We start from the raw sequence: 19,133 nt of genomic DNA on the forward strand, positions 1-19,133 counted from the left end.
TAGAAGACAGAACTACTTTGTTTAGCCCCAGAACCAGTAGCAGATACTCCCTGCCAATCACACGGCACTCACCTCTTTGTGTAAATTTAGAAGGTACTTGCCCAGGAACAATCTGGCTTGACTGTCACAGCCATCCTGCAAGGAAAGTGGGGCAGTCATTAACCCCATTTTCCAGATAAGGAAGCTGAGGCTGACATCGATTGAAAGACTTGCCCAAAGTAACCAAGCTGTTGAGGGGCAGAGCAGCAGGACATAGCATCCAGGTCTCTTGACTTTTGCTTCAAGACCCCACAGCCTCACTCGATGCTTAGATGAGGCTTTGGCTCCATCCATCAGTGATTTGTGATGTTTGCCTTTTGCCAAAGAGGAGGATGGCTGAAGAGCCAGTGCCCTGGCCTTCTGGACTCTTGGCAGTAGATTTTGTCTGACTCTTGCTCAGATGCTATTCTTTGTTATTTTCAGGAAGGGGAGCTAGATGTAGAATACATTTCTTTTTCTTGGTAACGTGAACAGCAAGAAGCAAGAAGAATCCATTTTTTGTGAGAGAATATGCTCTGGACTTTGATTCATATCTGGTGGGTCCCAAAAGACCAGGTTACTGCAGATTTAAGAACCGTGTTGCAAATTCGGCATGCATTCAACAGGACTACCTTAGCAAGGGGAGTAATTTCATAAAATTATCAATTCAGTCTCAAAGAATAATAGCAGGAAATGTATTTCTGACTATTTAGAAGTGACTCATTATGGGACTACTTGAAAACTATATATTATTTTTATCAGTAAAAATTGCCTATGGTCAATGTTATCTCTTCACATCCAGGGATTCTAAGATCCGGTTACCCATTTCCCTCAAAGCAGCAGACAGCAAAGGCAGGGAAATGAAAACCCACCAAACTTTCTGCAAGGCTGACACCACCTCTAAACCCCACTGCAAACTGATAACACCACACCCTCCTCTGCAAATAACAGAGGGGCAGATAAGATGAACATTTTCATTCCTATTAGCAATCATTTCCAGTCAGTGAAACGGCAGAATCAGAAGAGGTTCCACAACCAGAAAATCTTGGCTGGAGTTTCACCATTAGGAATAAAACAGAAAAACTAAAGAGTGCCCCAGATAGCCTTTCTTAGGGGGCTGTGTCAGATAGGTGCTTTGGAATATTTAAAACAAAGGATGGCTGAGAGTTCTGCAGTCATTTCCCAGTTAAATATCAGATGGCATAAAATATTTTTATAGAAAGTACAGGCCAGCTGCAATGGCTCACGCCTATAATCCCCACACTTTGGGAGACCGAGGTGGGCAGATCAGTTGAGACCAGGTGTTCGAGACCAGTCTGGCCAACATGTCCAAACCCCGTCTCTACCGAAAATACAAAAATTAGTCAGGTGTGGTGATGCGCACCCATCATCCCAGCTAGGTCAGAAGGCTGAGGCAGGAGAATTGCTTGAACCCGGGAGGTGGAGGTTGCAGTGAGACGAGATGGCACCACTGCACCTCCCACCTGGGTGACACAGTGACACTCCATCTCAAAAAGAAAAAGTATACATAATCCACTTTTCATTAGCTGGTATTTGGCCTCACCAAGGTGAAGCAGGAAAATGAAATTCTATCTGTATCAAGCCAGATTCTCTCAGCCTCAGGTATTCACTGCACTGCACGAGGGACCCTGGACTCCAGATTGTTGAGCATACCAGACTAGTGAATGCCCTTCCAAAAGGGCCAGCATGCAGCAGGGCTTCCCATCGGAGAGCTGTGGTCCCAGCCAAGGCAGCTCTCAGGGCTTGCTCCACCACTCTAGGGAGGTGGCCCAGATCTGTCTCTCCCAAACAATGCCTGGGTTTGACACTTCCTGAGAAAGCAGAGATTGTTCTCTTTGTATGCCACGGCTCTGGAATGCAGCTCTTCCTGTAAGGAAGACAATGGTCTTTATGGGAAGGCTAGGACTTGCAGGAGGTAAGATTTGAACAGCAGAGCTGGGAGCTAGCTTTGCTGCTGAGGGAAATGGTGGGCACAGAACCCCCACGGTGGGCGAGTTGGGGTGTGGGTGTGCCTGTGGGCTGGCAGGTGACTCTGCCTGGAGCATTGCAAGGGTGAGGAGGAGATCAAGGAGTTAAGAAAGGTAGTCTAGGGGGAGGGGCCCAGAGTTTTCAACACCAGCCTTAAGAATCTGGGACATATGGATACCCTTTGCCATTCAAAATGTGTCCTGGGACCAATGGCATCCTTGGACTTGAAAGCTTGTTAGACACATAGAAGCCTGGGCTCACCCCAGGCCTGCTGAATCACAACCTGCATTTTAACAGGACCCCCAGGAAATTTCTGTCCTCCTTCAAGCACTGCTCTAGGCTAAGAGAAAGCACGAACAATTTTTAGAGCTGGAGGTAAAGTGATGGGAGGAGTGTTTGGGAATGAGGCCACTGGAGTGGTTAGAGAACACTCACTTGAGAGTTCCGCAACAATGCAGGCATGAGCAGCGAGACTGAAGGAGGGGGCAGGGGCAAGGGAGACAGGTCTTTCCCCACAAGCCACAAGGCCCGAGGCACGCCTCCCGCCCTGCCTCCACCTCAGGTGGCAGGAATCTTGTTAGTGATCCGTCCAGACATTGTGTGTTCTGGAAGTGGACATCGCGGCATCTGTGTTTTTGAAGTCAGATTTCATTGCTGTGGTTTCTATGCCTGACCCCCCGAAGTTTTCGCTCCCGTTGCCACAGGGAGCTGGGAGAGCACAGAGTGCTGCTGCCGGTGCCCTGCAGCCACACAAACATGCTCCTGCTCCTGGCGGAGCCAGAGCTGCTGGGAAAGACATTTCGGAAGTTTCCTGTGGTTGCAACAAATTGTTCAAATCTGCACTGGAGCACGGCTGTGACCTGTCTTTCTCCATCTTAGGGCAACCAGCTCCTGAAACTGGAAACTCCCTAGCATCTTCTCACCCTACCCCGCAGGCTGTCCTTGTGGAAGGAGGTGGGGGGGAGGGGGTTGTCCGGAATGCCTGGCCTCTCTGTCCAAGCATGGCAGCCTTGCCCCATGGGTGGCACAGACTCAGTTTCCCACGCATCTTGCCCCAGGGAGGAGGTGGGGGTTCCTTCCATAGAGATGGTGAAGAATAAGGGAGGTAGTGATCACCTTGATCATCTCTGGGATCCAGTTAAATCTGCGTCTGCCGGCAGAAAGAGGCTGGGGGACATGGAGAGAATGATCAACTGGAAGATTCTAGGGTCCTCAATTTTGAAAGGTGACATGATACCCTGGAAAGGGCATGAACTTAGTTGTCAGTCCGTCCCTGCCTTTTCCAATCAAAGCTGAGTGGCCACGGCAAATTAATGATCATCTCCGAATTTCAGTCTCCTGTCTAAAATGAGGTGATAATAGCTTCTCGAAGGTTATGAGGCCCTGAACATGCTGCCTGGCACATAGATGGCTAATCAATATTTTCCTAATCTTCCCTTCTCTGAAGTTGCTACCTCTCTCCTCCTGGGGTCTTGCAAATAAACTTCTGAATTAAATAGTTCCTGCCTGGTAGTTTGTATCAACTGAAGGAAGACAAGTCTGGAATATGACATTTTGAAATTGAAGGCTACATTTAAAAATAAATGTAACCATTGGCTTTCTGGAAGGATGAAATGAAACCAGACCGCTTTCTGGAAGGGAGTCTTTTGGGGCTTCCTTCAATGAACAGCATGGAGTGTAATTAGTTATTTGATAGCAAACGGGTTCTCTCAAGACATAAATACAATTTAAAGCAGTTTGTTCTAGGGTCTACAGTTTCAGCATTGCTCACTGCATTCATGTTTCTACCCTTAACTTGCCAAGTAAACCCATAGTTTGTTCAAACACTAATCTCTGATCAGTCTCATTTATTCTAAATTTGTTTTCACACAACGGCTTCCACAACTCAAGGTATTTTCTGTTCTTTGTTCTCTGGAGACTGAGAAGTTATCAGTTGTGGAAAGGCTTCCACAAGTTTTCCTCTAATATAGTCCTGGGGAATACAGAAGGCTCCTCGAATGAATGGTTGGACTCACCTTTTCCCAGGACCATAAAAGTATATATTTTTGTTACCTATCCTAAACACAGTGTAACTCACTCCTCGTTTTTCCTGGGAGATTGTGGTAATACGGAGAGGCCTGGGGGGTCTCTGGGATAAAGCAACTTGTAAAACGACTATGGGGGGATTCCAGATCTGACTTAATCAACGTTTCTCAAGATCTGTAGACCAATAAAACTGTTTGCTTTCTTACCACATTTCCACCGGCTGATTTATTTCTCTTACTTGGCTGAAGCTGTCGCTGCTCAAAGCAGTTCATTTGTCAGGTCGAGAGAATTACAGTGCACAGGACCTCTTGCTAGTGCTATCTCAGTTTATACATTTCACGAATCACAATTTATTGCGGTGCACCCCACAGAGTCTCCTATTAATAAATTGTGGCTCATCAGCAAAAGCACGTGTCTATGGCTCCCTTGGACCTAGGCTTAGGGTCCTGGAGCGGCCGCACAGGCTGCATGTGGCCAACACACAAACGTAACCGGGCCGGCTCCCGCAGCCTCTGTCTGAGTCTCCCTTTACTTGCAATGACTCTCTGCATGCCCTGGTTTCTTGTTTTCACCTCTGCAGGGATGCCATGTAAGGGAGACCAGACACCACCTGTGTATGTTTGTGTTGTGGTGGGGAGGGCGGGGCCATAGGAAGAACTTAATTCCTTCCAAAATCTACAGATTTCTCCCTAACTGATTTCATCAACCTGTGGGTACAGAGTTTCATTAATAATGCAACCCTTTTGTTCACTGACTCTTTTCCATCCCAGCCACCAGCACCACCTCAGCTAGAGCTTTCTGGGCGTTCTTGTGGTTTTTCACATGCTCTCAGAAGCGAGTCCAGTAGTGACTTGCCCAAGTAGTCAGGTGGGCCCCTCCAAGCCATCTTGCATTTCCTTCCTTCCACCTGCGCTGGCCTCTTCTGCTGGGTGTGCGCAGTTCCCACGGGACATTCTATATCTTCCACTCTCTGTCTGCTACTGACACCTAGGTCCCGACAAGGGGCTGCATTTTGCTCCCCCAAATCCATATGTGAAATCCTAGCCCTCAGTACTTCAGAGTGTGACTGTATTTGCAGAGAGGGCCTTTAACATGTAATTAAGGGTAAAAGGAGTTTGTTAGGCTGGTCCTTAATCCCATGTAACTGATGTTCTTATAAGGAGAAGAAATGTGGGCCCAGACACACACAAAGGGAAAGACCATACGAAGACACAGGGAGAAGATGCTCACCCGCTAGCCAGGGACAGGGTCCTCAGAAGGAACCAGCCCTACCTTGGAAGAAGTTGACATGCTGATCTCAGACTTCCAGCCTTCAGAATGGTGAGAAAATATATTTCTGTTGTTGAAGTCACACAGTCTGGTACTTTGTCATGGTCATCCCAGGAAACGAGTACAATCTGCTACCAAGAAATGTCTGGCACCTTCATGACGACCAGCTGGGTACTGGTGGATATCAAGTCAGGGATGACAGCTTGCAACTTCTGCTGATGCTTGCCCTCGGAGAGGAGCCCCCAGACCCTGCTGTTTGTGCCAATGTCATTCAGTGTTTGTGGAGTAGCCCAGGGGTCCCCAACCCCCGGGCCATGTATCGGTACCAGTTTATGGTCTGTGGCCTGTTAGGAGCAGCAGGAAGCGAGTGGCAGGTGAGCGAACCTTACTGCCTAAGCTCCGTCTCCTCCAGATCAGCTCACCCACCGCATTCGATTCTCATGAGAGTGTCAATCGTTTTGTGAACTGCGCATGCGAGGGATCTAGGGTGCATGCTCCTTATGAGAGTATAATGTCTGATGATCTGAGTTGGAACAGTTTCATCCAGAAACCATTGCCCCCTGCGCCCCTAGTCTGGAAAAACTGTTGCTTTCCCTCCCTGCATGCGCCCTGTGCTCTAGTCACTCTGGAGTCATTATCCCAGAAGCGATCATGACTTTCAGTTCGAGCTAGAGGCTGGGGTCATTCAGGGGACCCGGGAATCACAGTGATCATATGTGGTGGGAGCTGGAGCTGTGGAGGAGATGGACACTGACTGGAGATGCCACTCAAGGCTGAGAGAGGAGGGAGGAAGGTCCCTGGCTGCTCTCTTCCTCCTACCCTCAGGCTCTTGTCAGTGTCTCCTTGGCTGAGCCCTGCTGGGATCCAGGGCAGCTGGGGAAACAGCCTGCAGGGGTCAGCTCCTGCCATAGATAGTTGAGCAGGAAATGGATGAGGAGTGGCTCTCGGGGCAAACAGGCCCAGGACTAGGGTTCCTTTCATAGCTGTCTATTAGCTTCTTGTGGCTGCTGCAGCAAATGACTAGACACTTGGATGACTGAAACAGCAGACATTTATTCCTACAGTTCTGGAGGCCAGACCTTCAAAATCAAGGCATTGGCAGGGCCATGCTTCCTGTAGAGGCTCCAAGGGAGGTCCTTCTATGCCTCCTTCAGGCTCTGCTGACTGCAGGTGCACCTTGGCTGGGGCTGTATCACTCCAATCCCTGCCGCCTCCTGCACATTGCCTTCTCTTTTCCTCTGTGTGTCTCTCCTCTGTGTGGCATGTTTCTCTGTGTGTCGTTGGACTTAGGGCCCACCCAGATTGCAAAGATCCCTTATCCAAACAAGGCCACATTCACAGCTTTTAGGACTTATGATGTGGGCATATCTTTTGGGGACCACCATTTCACCCACTGCAACCTCCTTAATTTTGCTCAAGCTGTTCTTTCAACCTAGTGGCCCCTACCCTCCTCCTTCTAGAAGAATCCTTCAAGTCTCCTCTCAAGTGTCACTTTCAGCATGAAACCTTGCCTGAACTACATGATCAGACCCACTTACCATCTCTCCAGGGCCCCCATAGTTCCTTGTTCTTGTGCGTGGCACTTATCGCCTTGATAGTCCACCGGCAGCTCCTCAAGGGCAGAGCAGGGCCTGTGGCCTCTGCTCCAAGGTCCAATGTCACATCTCAGTTCCTTTCTTCCATGAGGACCAAGACCCTTTTGTCTGGGCTCCAGTCTTCTCTTCTTGTTTTGGGTCAAAACAGCTTCCTTACACCCTCCTGAGCCTCACATGGCTCTGCCCTGCATCTGCTGGATACTCGCTAGGCACCTCATAAGTCTGGGATTTGTCGTCAGTTTGCCTGAATCCCCCTCCTTCCTGGACCTACATCACACATGGCTGCCCAGAGCAGTCCTCATTAAGAAGTACAGCTGTTGACGAAGTCTTGTCAGAAACAAGCATGGTCAGGACCAGAAGTGGGGAAAGAAACATTCAATTTCAATTGTCACAGTACTTCTGGTAGAGGAATTTGATCTGGAATCGGGATAAAGAATGGGGCTATACCCTAAAAATTCATTTAAAGCTGGTAGGTGCTTTCCTTCAACAAGCAATTATTGTATTTTGTTCTACTAAGTATTTTACAAGCCTCCTGAAGTCCTGTCGAGATAAGCTTTGGTTACCTGGAACACTTGGGAAATGGGGAGCACTATTCTTTTAATTTTATGGTAACCAAAACCCCCTTTTGGGTTTTAATTCTTGATGCAGTTTTGCCTTAACTCCATATGTCTTTTCTGTTTTAGGAAGCAGAGCAAACGGGATGCACGCTTTTTGCTCATGCAGTAGAGGACTAGGGCTGTAGCTTTGGAACTTGAGCTGAGCAATCTGGGGTCATGACCTTAATAAAATATTAACCAGGTGCAGTGGCTCTTGCCTGTAATCCCAGCTCTTTGGGAGGCTGAGGCAGGATGATTGCTTGAATCCAGGAGTTCAAGACCAGCCTGGGCAACATATATACATATACATCATATACATATACACGTACAAAACTTAGCAAGGCATGGTGGCTGTAGTCCCAGCTACTTGGGAAGTTGAAGCAGGAGGATTGCTTCAGCCTGGGAAGTCGAGAATGCAGTGAGCCATAATCGTGTCACCGCATTTCAGCATGGGCAGCAGAGAGAGACACTGTCAAAAAACTATCCTTTTTTTTTCTGTTTTTTTGAGGTGGAGTCTCATTCTTGTTGCCCAGGCTGGAGTGCAATGGCACGATCTCGGCTCACTGCAACCTCTGCCTCCTGAGTTCAAGCAATTCTCCTGCCTCAGCCTCCCGAGTAGCTGGGACTATAGGCATGCACCACCTTGCCTGGCTAACTTTGCATTTTTAGTAGAGACGGGGTTTCTCCATGTTGGTCAGGCTGATCTTGAACTCCCAGCCTCAGATGATCTGCCCACCTTGGCCTCTCAGAGTGCTGGGATTACAGGCATGAGCCACTGCACCCGGCCAAAAAAAAAATCCTTTTTATCAACTTGTTTTTTGGGGCATTTTTTTTTCTCCAAAAGTGGAGGACAGAAAACAGCCAATTTAAGTAAGGTTTCTTTTGCTGATGTCTAATTAATTCTGGCTTTTTTATGAAGTGCTAAGAATAATTTCTGAGCAGTAATCAATTGCATCTCTATAGAGGACAGAGAGTATTATAAATATCGCCATAAGAAAAAAGTTTTGGCCACTTGTCTATGTTTCTTCTATTTGGCTGCTGGTAGTGTTAGGGGTGTATGTGTGTGTGTGTGTGACTATGTGCAGGTGCAACTGAGTTAACCTAAGGTGAATAAACCCTACAATGGAGTGAATGGGAAAAGCAGTGGATTCAATGTCAGAAAGCCAGGACTTTTTATCCTTCTCTTTATTACTTACCAGTGCTATGACCTTTGGCAAGCACATTTAACATGTCTATTTTCTCATCTAAAAATGGGAGTAGTTCTTATCTCAACCTGCCTTATGGGATTACCATGGGAATGCAATCATACGGTGTGAAAATGCTTCATAAAGAAAGCACTGTACAGACTTCCTATAGCATTACTATGACACTGAGTTCTGGGAAGAAAAGTGGAGGGTTTTCTAGAAGACCACTCTTTGTCATTTGTCTTATTGCCATTTTCCTTCCCAACACCAATCCTGCTTTTGTCTCACCTGGTTTGTGCGTTGGGCTAATCACCTGCAGGCTGCTGTGTCATGGTCTCATCTCTAGCTTTGCTCCTCCCCCGACCTTGCCTCTTCTTTCTACAGCCAGCCCTGTGCTGCTAGCCGGCTCCACCCTGGTACACAGCCATTTGTTATGTTCCAGGAAGAAGCTAAACTCTGCTCCCTTTCACCCAACATAAAACCTTGATGTCTCCCTTCTGTCGGAAAAAGCAGAGGATTAGACGCCAGAGAGACACTATATATAGTTTTTCTTTGACTGCTGGAAAAGATAAGTGTCTGACAAGAGACAGGAATTGTTTGCCTACAAATTGAGTGCCAGCAGGTTTATCGCTGACCGCTGTAGATTATGTTGAGCGGAGTAATCAGAAGGAAGAATGGGAGGCTACAATAACACTGCGATAGCAGCGATTTGGACTCCCCAATCAAACCCTCCTTGACTTATGTACCCTGGGTGGAAAGTACTTATGTTACAAAACAACAGGAGGTCCTGGCCCCAAGTTACTTATGTGTCTCACGGGCAGTGAGGCGGTCCCTCGCCAGTTAGATTGGTAAGCTCCTTGGCTGGGTCTGATGTCACCTGAGAAGGCTGGATGGGATGGTGGGGATGGAAAGGGCTTCCTCCCACAGGGCATGGCACTGGCCCAGAGCCGGAATCCAGAGGGCTGCTGAGAAGGGCAGTAAATGCCTGGTGCAGAATAATATTTGGGCAGGGTGTTTCTTGAACCATAGGTGGCCGATCGTTGTCTATGCTTCCCTCCTCCTGCAATCCTGGATGCTGCAGGTGATAAATAACTTCTTCAGTCCTAGTGGCGCCCAGTGTCTTCTTGGAGGACCCGGGTTGGCCCCCAGATGAGGTCACCATGAGGGCTACAAATCACATTAGTGGAGCCCGAAGGGCTCATGACAACTTCCGTGGACCCTAAGGCCTTTCTGCTTGGTTGGTGCCACTAGTATGGTGCCGTGGTCTAGGAGGTGAGGTCCCCTCCCAAACAGTCCTGTGGATGGCGGGGAGGCACTGGCGTGGCCAGGGAGCTGCGATGGCCCTCTGAGTGTGGAGCTCAGTGACGTTAATGTTCTGCCAGCAAGCGTGCATCAGCTCCAGGAGACTCCTGCTTCCCCAGCTTGGCAGTGGGTTTGCTTTCTTGATAAATCACCCTCATGAACAAATGGATTGGCTAGATAAGTGTCTCTTGATTATGTATGTTACTCCAATTATGCCTCATTTGTGACTCCAGTGGGCTCACAAAAGGGACAGACTCAGTCCCTAGTCAAATGGATGGTCTGCATTCGCTGTGGGATTCTGCGGGGTGAACAGCCTTGGTACTATAAGGCAAGACATGGTGTCAGAAGGAGGAGCCCATGATAAGTGCCTCGTCCAAAAGCCTAAAAGTTGAATTCAGTGCTCACAAACCTCCCAGGTACTCCTCACTATCTTTGAAATGAAGCCTCACCTCCCTCTCTGAACAGGCATCAAGGCCTCAGCCTGTCTTTCCAGCCTCATCTCTTGCCATTCCCTACCTAGGCATGCACGCCTCCAGCACTGCCCACATTCTTTCAATTCCTCAACAGCTCAGTGTCTGTGCTCCTGGACATCACTCTTGCTACTCCTGTTTGGCTCAAACACTTTTCTTTCTGGTGAGCTTCTACTCACCCTTCAAAACCTAACTCAAGGGCACCCTTATTCTAACTTCGGGGTCCATCCATCCTCCTCACTGACACTCAGAACTACAGTGAAATATTTCCTTGTCTGTGCTCTTCAGGGCAGGTTGTTTATCTCTCTAGGGTAGGGTTTATCATCTGGCATACTAGGCGTTCATTCAAGGCCTGTTTTCCCCACTAAATACTGGACTCCTCCAGGGCTGAGATCTTGCTTGTTTAACTTTACATACTCAAAAACCAGCCACACTAGAACCTCAATTTCTTCTGAACTAAAGTAATGCACCTGTAACAAATGTGACAAAGCCAAGTGGCGATTGCTGCTTACTCACTGAACACCTATGAGGGTAAAGTGAGAGGATTCACAGAAACGCATGATCCTCTTCCACTGCACCTTATGGTACATTATGAATAAGAGTTAGATGGAGCGGCAGTAAGATGGGTGGAGATATGGTTTGGCTGTGTCCCCACCAAAATCTCATCTTGAATTGTTCCCATAAGCCCCACATGTTGTGGGAGGGACCAGTGGGAGGTAATTGAATCATGGGGTCAGTTCCCCTCATGCTGTTTTTGTGATAGTGAGTGAGTTCTCAGGAGATCTGATGGTTTTATAAGGGCCTTTTTCCTCTTTTGCTCGGCACTTCTGTCTTGCCTGATGCCATGTAAAACATGCCTTTCGCCTTCTGCTGTGAATATGAGGCCTCCCCAGCCAGGTGGAACTGTGAGTCCATTAAACCTCTTTTTCTTTAGAAATTATCCACTCTTGGGTATGTCTTTATCAGCAGCGTGAAAATGGACTAATACAGGTGGCGACGTGGATTGAGAGCAGGGGAGAGAAGGCTGAAGATGCATCCTGTGGGAATAATCGTGTGCTTTTATTTTATTTTATCTTTCATCAGAACTTTCTAACTTTTATTTTCACTGCCAATAGTGTCATTGCTTGGCTGCATGTCATTGCTGAGGGGAGCAACATTGAACTGACAATCAAGACACCCAGATTCCGGCCGGGCGCAGTGGCTCAAGCCTGTAATCCCAGCACTTTGGGAGGCCGAGACGGGCGGATCACGAGGTCAGGAGATCGAGACCATCCTGGCGAACATGGTGAAACCCCGTCTCTACTAAAAAACCAGCCGGGCGAGGTGGCGGGCACCTGTAGTCCCAGCTACTCGAGAGGCTGAGGCAGGAGAATGGCAGGAACCCGGGAGGCGGAGCTTGCAGTGAGCTGAGATCTGGCCACGGCACTCCAGCCTGGGCGACAGAGCAACACTCCGTCTCAAAAAAAAAAAAAAAAAAAAGACACCCAGATTCAAATCCTAGCTCTGCCATAAATCATAAATCATCTTTGTTAGGGTTTCCTTACTTGTGAAGTGGGTGACTCGGCCCAGTACCCTCTTGCTGACTAAACAGTTTTGCAGATAATGAGACAATCAACTGGAGAGTACTAGATAGATCCCACAACTTGCCAGGCATTTTGCTGGGACCTTTACATAAGTTATTTCTGAAGCTCACTCTTGGCTATGTGGTAACTCTATCATTATCCTCATTTTGCTGGAGAGGGTTCCGAGGTTCAGAGGGTCTCCAGTGGTGAGGTGTTGCCTAAGTAGCAGAAACTGTGCAACTGTCTTCCAAAGTGGCGGTATCAGTTTGCATTCCCACCAGCAGTGAAGCAGCATTCCTGTTGGCCCACATCTTTGCCAGCATTGGAGTCAGTGTTTTGGATTTCAGCCATTCCGATAAGTGTGAAGTGGCATCTCATTGTGCATCGGGGTGTGTAGCATGGTGTGATTTAGGCTGAGCTCTAAGTCCAGAGTCAGGCAGCTCTTCTCTGCCTATTGTACATTACTTGTATTTTTGATATAAGGATGCACAATTTTCTGCTCCTTTTAGGCGTCATGAAAGGGCCCATGATCTCTGCAAAAACTCAAAATACCTAAATGCCATGTTTTGTTCATCTAATTTCATCAACAGAACTTTCCTCTAAATGGCCTAGGAAGTCTGTATCTAGTTTGTGCTCCCCACTACTGCCAATGTGATCTTTTTCAAATAGAATCTGATCATGAGTATCCCCTCTTCAGAGCCTTCAGGCCCTCCATCAAAACTCCAATCAAAACTAAGATTTTTAATGAGAATGTCAAGGCCCCTTATGATTCAGCTCTCACATACATCTACTGCTTCTTTCACTTTTCTCTCCCCAACACCACCTCAAACCCCACCCTGCTGGTGCCACCAATGGACAAGCTGGAAGTAGCAGTGCTTCCTCTAAACCCAACATCCATACAGTGTGTGGGCTCAGTTAACTAGGCATGGATTCTCCTTATCCAGAGGATTTCCCCACAGACTTTCCTTCTCAGCCTGGCAAGTTGTTTTATTCTAGTACACCTTGTTAAGACATTATTTCTTCTTCAAAGATTTATCCAAGTCTGAAAGAAATTTCTAACTATTCTCTCTTTGTGGTAGGCATGGCTAGTTGCCCAATCTACATTTCCCCCATCTCTTCTTTCTCATTTTCTGCGTTAGTCATGAGTTAATCTTAACAAATTAGCCTCAAACTTCATTGAAACAGCAGTAATCACTTATGGTCTCATGCCATTTCTGAGAGTTATGAATTGCTATGGTGTGAACATTTGTGTCTCTTCAAAATTCTTATGTTGAAATTCTAACTCCCAATGTGATGGTATTAGGAGGAGGTGGGGCCTTTTGGAGGTGATTAGACCATGAGGGTAGAGCCATCATGAATGGGATTAGTGCCCTTATGAAAGAGACCCTCTTGCCCCTTGTGTCCTGTGAAAATGCAGCAAAAAAGATAGCTGTCTTTGAACCAGGAAGAAGGCCCTTACTAGACACTGAATCTGCTGGCACTTTGATCTTGGACTTCCCAGCTTCTAGAACCATGATAAATACATTTCTGCTGTTTATAAGCTACCTGGTCTATGGTATTTTCATAATAGCAGCCCAAACAGACTAACACAGAAATTCAGGAGGGGTTAGTTGCGTGATTGTAGCTGAGGGTTTCATGACATTGCATTGAGGTACAACTGGGGCTGCAGTTATCTCAAGGCTTGATGGGGCTGGAGGAACTGCTTCTAAAGTGGCTTGAGCACACAGCTGATGTGTTAGTGCTGGTGGCTGACAGGATGCCTCAGTTCCTCACCACATGGACCTCTCCATACAGCTGATGGCGTGTCTTCACCACATGGTGGCTGGCTTGTCCCAGATCTTCCTTTTTCACTGATCTCCAATTTTGTTCAGTGCAGCAATGTGCCCACTTTATAAAATTGAATTCCTAGCTCACTTGTGCCTGATGGCCCCATGACATCATTCTAGCTGATGAGGTGTATGTGGATGTCTGTTGGGTGGAGCTTCCTGAACAGCTCTTAATTTCCTGGTTAAAACTTGGTACATGCCTTTTGACCTTCACTGTGAGCTGTTTTTCATGTCCAAAACTCACATTCAATGTCTGGATGTGCAAGCAGTCATCTTATAGGCATAAAGATGAAAGTCACAAATAGGGATGGTGGGAGGGGAATGATAAAGGGAGTTTGAGACCTGATGGCTTAATGGAGCTTCTGGTGCTACCTCCCTGGACTGACTACATAGCTCTGCACTTTCTGTTATTTGGGAAAAATGACTCCTATTTGGTTATGTCACTGTTTCTTGTTACGTGCGCCTGGACACAATCCTAGCCCCAATACATTCCTTTGTCATCTCCTGACTTCTATAATTACACAGTACATCACACTGAATTTTCATTCCTTATTTATGTGGGTTTCTTCTCAACTCTTCAGTGAAGTACTTGAGGGCAAACATTGGGTCAGACAGCCTTGTACAGTACATTTTTATTAAATTGATGCATTTATATTTAAAATAGACCTTTAATAAATTCTTTGAACATTTCCCTCAGAGAATAAGCTCAATCATTCTATTGGTGATCAGCAAATCTGGTCTCATCCTGAGTTTCTTTCCCACCAGTGCCAAGACCTGGGTCAGAGAAGAGAGACATCAAAGGCAGCCGAGGGGGTGGGGAGGGAAGGACCTGTTTGATGTGAAAATAGAAGGAGGGGTCTTTCCTGGGTTGACTACAAAGAAGCACTTCTTCTGTGAAAGTGGCTGCTGGCTCACCAGGTCATTATTTTTGCCATTCACCTTGCATGGGTCAGAGGACTTGAAGATAGATTCCCGCAGCCAGAGAGTCTACAATCATTGCAAACATGACTCCACCCTGTCACTGCCCCCTGCCCCCTTTTAAAGCCTCTGCCTCAAAGGATAAGAAGGGAAGAGCCAAAGTTGATTCCAAGGTGATGAGGTGACTAGGAGGATGGCTTGTCATTAAGAGAAATAGGTGGTCAGGAGTGGGGCGGAGACACACAACACGGTGGGGTTTCTTCCACATTCCAGTGGTGCTGGGCAGCAGGCCAGCAGGGAGGTCGCTCAGAGAGTTGTCAAGATGGAAGTGATCCCTGGAAATGTGGGGAGGAAGGGATCCCCCAAGGGGCATTTTCTGCCCCAGTAAAGCGAGGAAAGAAAGAGGAGAGGGCCAGAACTCTGGCAAATCTCTAAACGTGGGCGAATCAAGAGAAACGAATGGGATTTTTAGGGCAGTGGAACTCTACGATTCTGTAGTGGTGGATGCCTGTCATTATACATTTGTCAAAACCAATAGAATGGACAAGACAAAGAATGCACCATAATGTAAACTGTGGGCTTTAATAATTATCAGTATTAGCTCATCTATTATAACAAACATACCATGCTAATGCAAGATATTAATAATGGGGAGGTTGGCGGGGGTAGGGGGGAGTTATGTGGAAACTCTCTGTACTTTCTGCTCAATTTTTCTGTAAACCTAAAATTGCTCTAAAAAATGAAGTCTATTAATTTAACAAAACCCACAAAAAATAGAGGAAGAAAAACAGGAAGGAGAACAAAAGGAGTGCAGTCTTGGATGCCAAAGGAGAATAAGAGGAGGAGAAAGGCGAAGGAATGCTCTAGATGAATGGGACTGACATCAAATCAGGAATCAAAATAGCCTCTATCAAGCCACTTACTCTGTGTGACCTTGGGGAATCCACTTATTACATCTATTGTGTCTGGGATTCATTATTACTGTCCTCATCAGTGTAATAACTATGTAAGATACTAGAGTGTTTTCCCCAAACTTGATAAACATACCAAAATTGTTTGGTGATTTTGAAGATACTGTAATGTGACCTTCAAAATAATATTGAATCACACAGTAAGAAAGTAATCTGCTTTTCAGTCCAATTTCACTCCGAATCTGGTGAAATAGAAAGTTTCAATTTGATGTTAGTATGACTCTAATGCCTTTGTAATACTTTACTGCTGAGCCCAATTTTTATTGTGATAAAATATATATGATATAAAATACATACAATATAAAAATCACCACTTTAACCATTTTTAAGTGTACAGTTCAGTAGCATGAAGTACATTCACATTGTTGTACAATTATTACCACTATCTCCAGAACTTTTTTTAATTTTTTAAATTTTCGAGACAGGGTCTCGCTCTCCTACCCAGGCTGGAGTGCAGTAGTGTGATCATAGCTCACTGCAACTTTGAACTCCTGGAAATCCTTCCATCTCAGCCTCTCAAAGTGCTGGGATTACAGGCATAAGCCACTGCGCCTGGCCTATCTCCAGAACTTTTAAATGAACCTAAACTGAAACTCTATATCCATTAAATAATTATTCTCCATCCCCCCTTCCCCAGCCCCAGACAACCACCATTAATACTTTCTGTCTCCATTACTTTGACTATGCCAGGTATCACAATAAGTAGAACTGTATAATACTTGTCCTTTTATATCTGGCTTCCTTCACTTCACATAATATCTTCAAGTTAATCTGTGTTGCGGCATGTGTCAGAATTTCCTATCATTTTAAGGCTAATATTTCATTGTACGGATTGACCACATTTTGCTTCTTCATTCAACTATCCAGGACACTTGGGTTATGTCCGCCTTTGGATTTTGTGAATAATGCTGCTATGAACATGGGCATACACATATCTCTTCAAGGCCCTGCTTTTGATTTCTTTGTGTACACGCCCAGAAGTGAAATTGGTGAATCAAATGGTCATTCTACGCTTACTTTTTTGAGGACCCTCCGTACTGTTTTTCACAATGGCTGCAGCATCCTCATTTGAAGACATAAGATGAATGGACTGTGGGCTCTAAGCCTTGTCAGGAAATCATTTCTGGCTAGACTTACAAAGGAAATGCTGGAAACGTGGTTACTCGAGTGTGACCCCCACTAAGTCCTCCCAATGCCCCATTTCTTGTCTCTCCTATGGGCCATTAAAGAATTCTGTGGGCACCTGGGTGTGATGCTCTGCTGAGATCCTTTCGTGGGGGACTGGGGTGGAGCTTCCTCCTCGTGGGTTGGACAGTGGTTGGAAAGCAGTGTCTGGGACTAGGTCCTGGGAAAATTCTGGCATTTGGAGACAGGAGAAGGGTTGATATTGACCCTTGTGAGTGAGACAGGCCTCTGTGGACCTGAAAGGGCCAGGAGGAAGCCCAGTAGGTGGGGCAAGCCTTCCTCCTCTGGGTGGGAGCAGTGGGGGAAACCGGAGAGCTGACTTTCTCCAGGGGCTCAGGAGTTCACCTTCAGCCACAGGCCAGAGTCTCTGACTTTAAAATTGAACAACATTGTTTTGTTTTCACTGAATTTCTTTATACTAATGTCTCTTATTTAAGACCAATGATATTATTAATAAGAATATACATTTTTCTTTCAAAATAAATTTGTTAAAATAGGTGAGTCTATTTAAGAAAAATGCTTAGTAAATAACAGAGGGGCAAAAGGATATGGCAAACATTTGGAAGGAGGTACGATCATCTAGCCTGAAGTTTGGGACTGAGATATTACATACTTTTTTCAGAGTCGTGAAGTTCAAATGACAAAATGTGTGTGAAAGTGTTGCATGAGCTATAAAGCACCCTTTGGGTGTAGCACAGCATCATTTTCATGACAGAGCTGCAGGTGGCCCTGTAGAGTGGTGCGGGGAGGCAGTAAGGACTGAAGAGTAAGGGGGAGGTGGGGAATGAGGAAGACCAGGATAGGCAGGAGGTTTAACGGGTTTGGTGGTGAAGGAAAGATAGACCTGAATTTTTTTTTTTTTTTTTTCAAGAATGGGGACATTGAGTGTGATCTCTCACATGGAGGGGAAGCAGCAGAATCTCATCTGACAGCACACATGGGCAGCAGCGATGGTCTGGTGGGGCAGTAGAGATGGGATTATGGGCAAGACTGGGAAGGGTGTGCTTCTTTCTTAGAGGCCAGAGTTCGCTGGTTTGGCAGTGGTAGAGAGGAGAGAGGCTGGCCTGCCAATGGGCGTCCTCGGCATCCTCAGGGAAGCAGGAAGTGAGTGGGTGTGGGCAGGTCTGCAGTTCATAGAAGGAAGGCTGCTGGCAGTAGGAACCTAGGGCAGCATTCTTCACACTCTATGTGCAGAGCGTCTCCTGGGCAGAGGTTTCAGAATGCAGATTCCTGGGCTCTCCCCTCTGCCTCTACTGGCAGAATATCTAATGGCAGGCCTGGGAACTGTGTCTGTAACATACACTCACAGAGGATAATGCTGGAGAACAATCAGGAGATCCAGGGAAGACACCAAGGGGAGCAAAAGAGACTGTCAGCACTTTGGTTGGAGCTAGAGTTCATCAAGGCGTTATTCCATGTATTTCACCTGGTTTTCACTCATTTGACGGGGATCTATCATGCTTTGGTGTGTCGGGTGCTGTGGGAAACGCAAATATAGGAGGTAGAGCGGAGGGGAGAGTGAGAGAGGTGAAGGCCCAGCAGCTGCTCCAGGCACTGTTTCTCCTTGGCAGAGGCTGGACTCACGGCTGGTGCTGGTTCTGAGGGGGTGGTTTGACTTTGAGGAGCATGAATGGCTGGCCTTTGGTATCTAGAGACATGAAGGGTACAGTTTCAGCCTGGACATTCAGTTTTCCCTGCCAAATCTAGGTAGACAATGACTAGAATTCTTAAGTATACAAGGGGCAGTCCAGGGTCCTGGGTGTTGGATGATTTCTATAATGGCAGCTGGTGTTTTTGCTCCGTTAGTGTGCCACAGATGGGAGAGTCACTGGTGAGCACCACCAAGGGCAGGCCTTATTCTGCTTCCTTTCTTGGGACAACATTGACCTCTCTGTTTTAAGCTGACAGAGACTTCTCCTGGTGTTGGTACTAGCCATCTTCCAGATGAGATTAAAACCTAAAATGCACATTTAGTTTGTCTTAAAAGTATCTTACAAGCAACTTGTTGGCTGAGCTCTGTGCGCTGCAATCATGGCAGGAAATGGAATCTCGGGTTTCAGGCAGGGGCAAGTGATACAGTTTAGAGTTAGTGTTGAGGCTTGAAGACTGTAGGGTTACAACATTCAGTTGGATGTGATTCAGAGCAAGTTCGGACAGCCTTTCCCTCAGAAATTGATGCAAGGCTGCACTCTATTTGCCAGAAGGCTTGCAGGCGGTTGACTG

The 19,133-nt window shown here is 46.6% G+C and overlaps 1 pseudogene; it reads left to right on the plus strand.

The window, feature by feature from the left end:
• The first annotated feature begins 1,572 nt into the window (after positions 1-1,572).
• On the plus strand, positions 1,573-4,243 carry LOC117072802 (annotated as a pseudogene).
• Positions 4,244-19,133: the final 14,890 nt, after the last annotated feature.

The sequence above is a fragment of the Trachypithecus francoisi genome, unplaced genomic scaffold (genome assembly GCF_009764315.1).
Source record: "Trachypithecus francoisi isolate TF-2019V2 unplaced genomic scaffold, Tfra_2.0 Lachesis_group4, whole genome shotgun sequence".
Classification (NCBI taxonomy): domain Eukaryota; kingdom Metazoa; phylum Chordata; class Mammalia; order Primates; family Cercopithecidae; genus Trachypithecus; species Trachypithecus francoisi.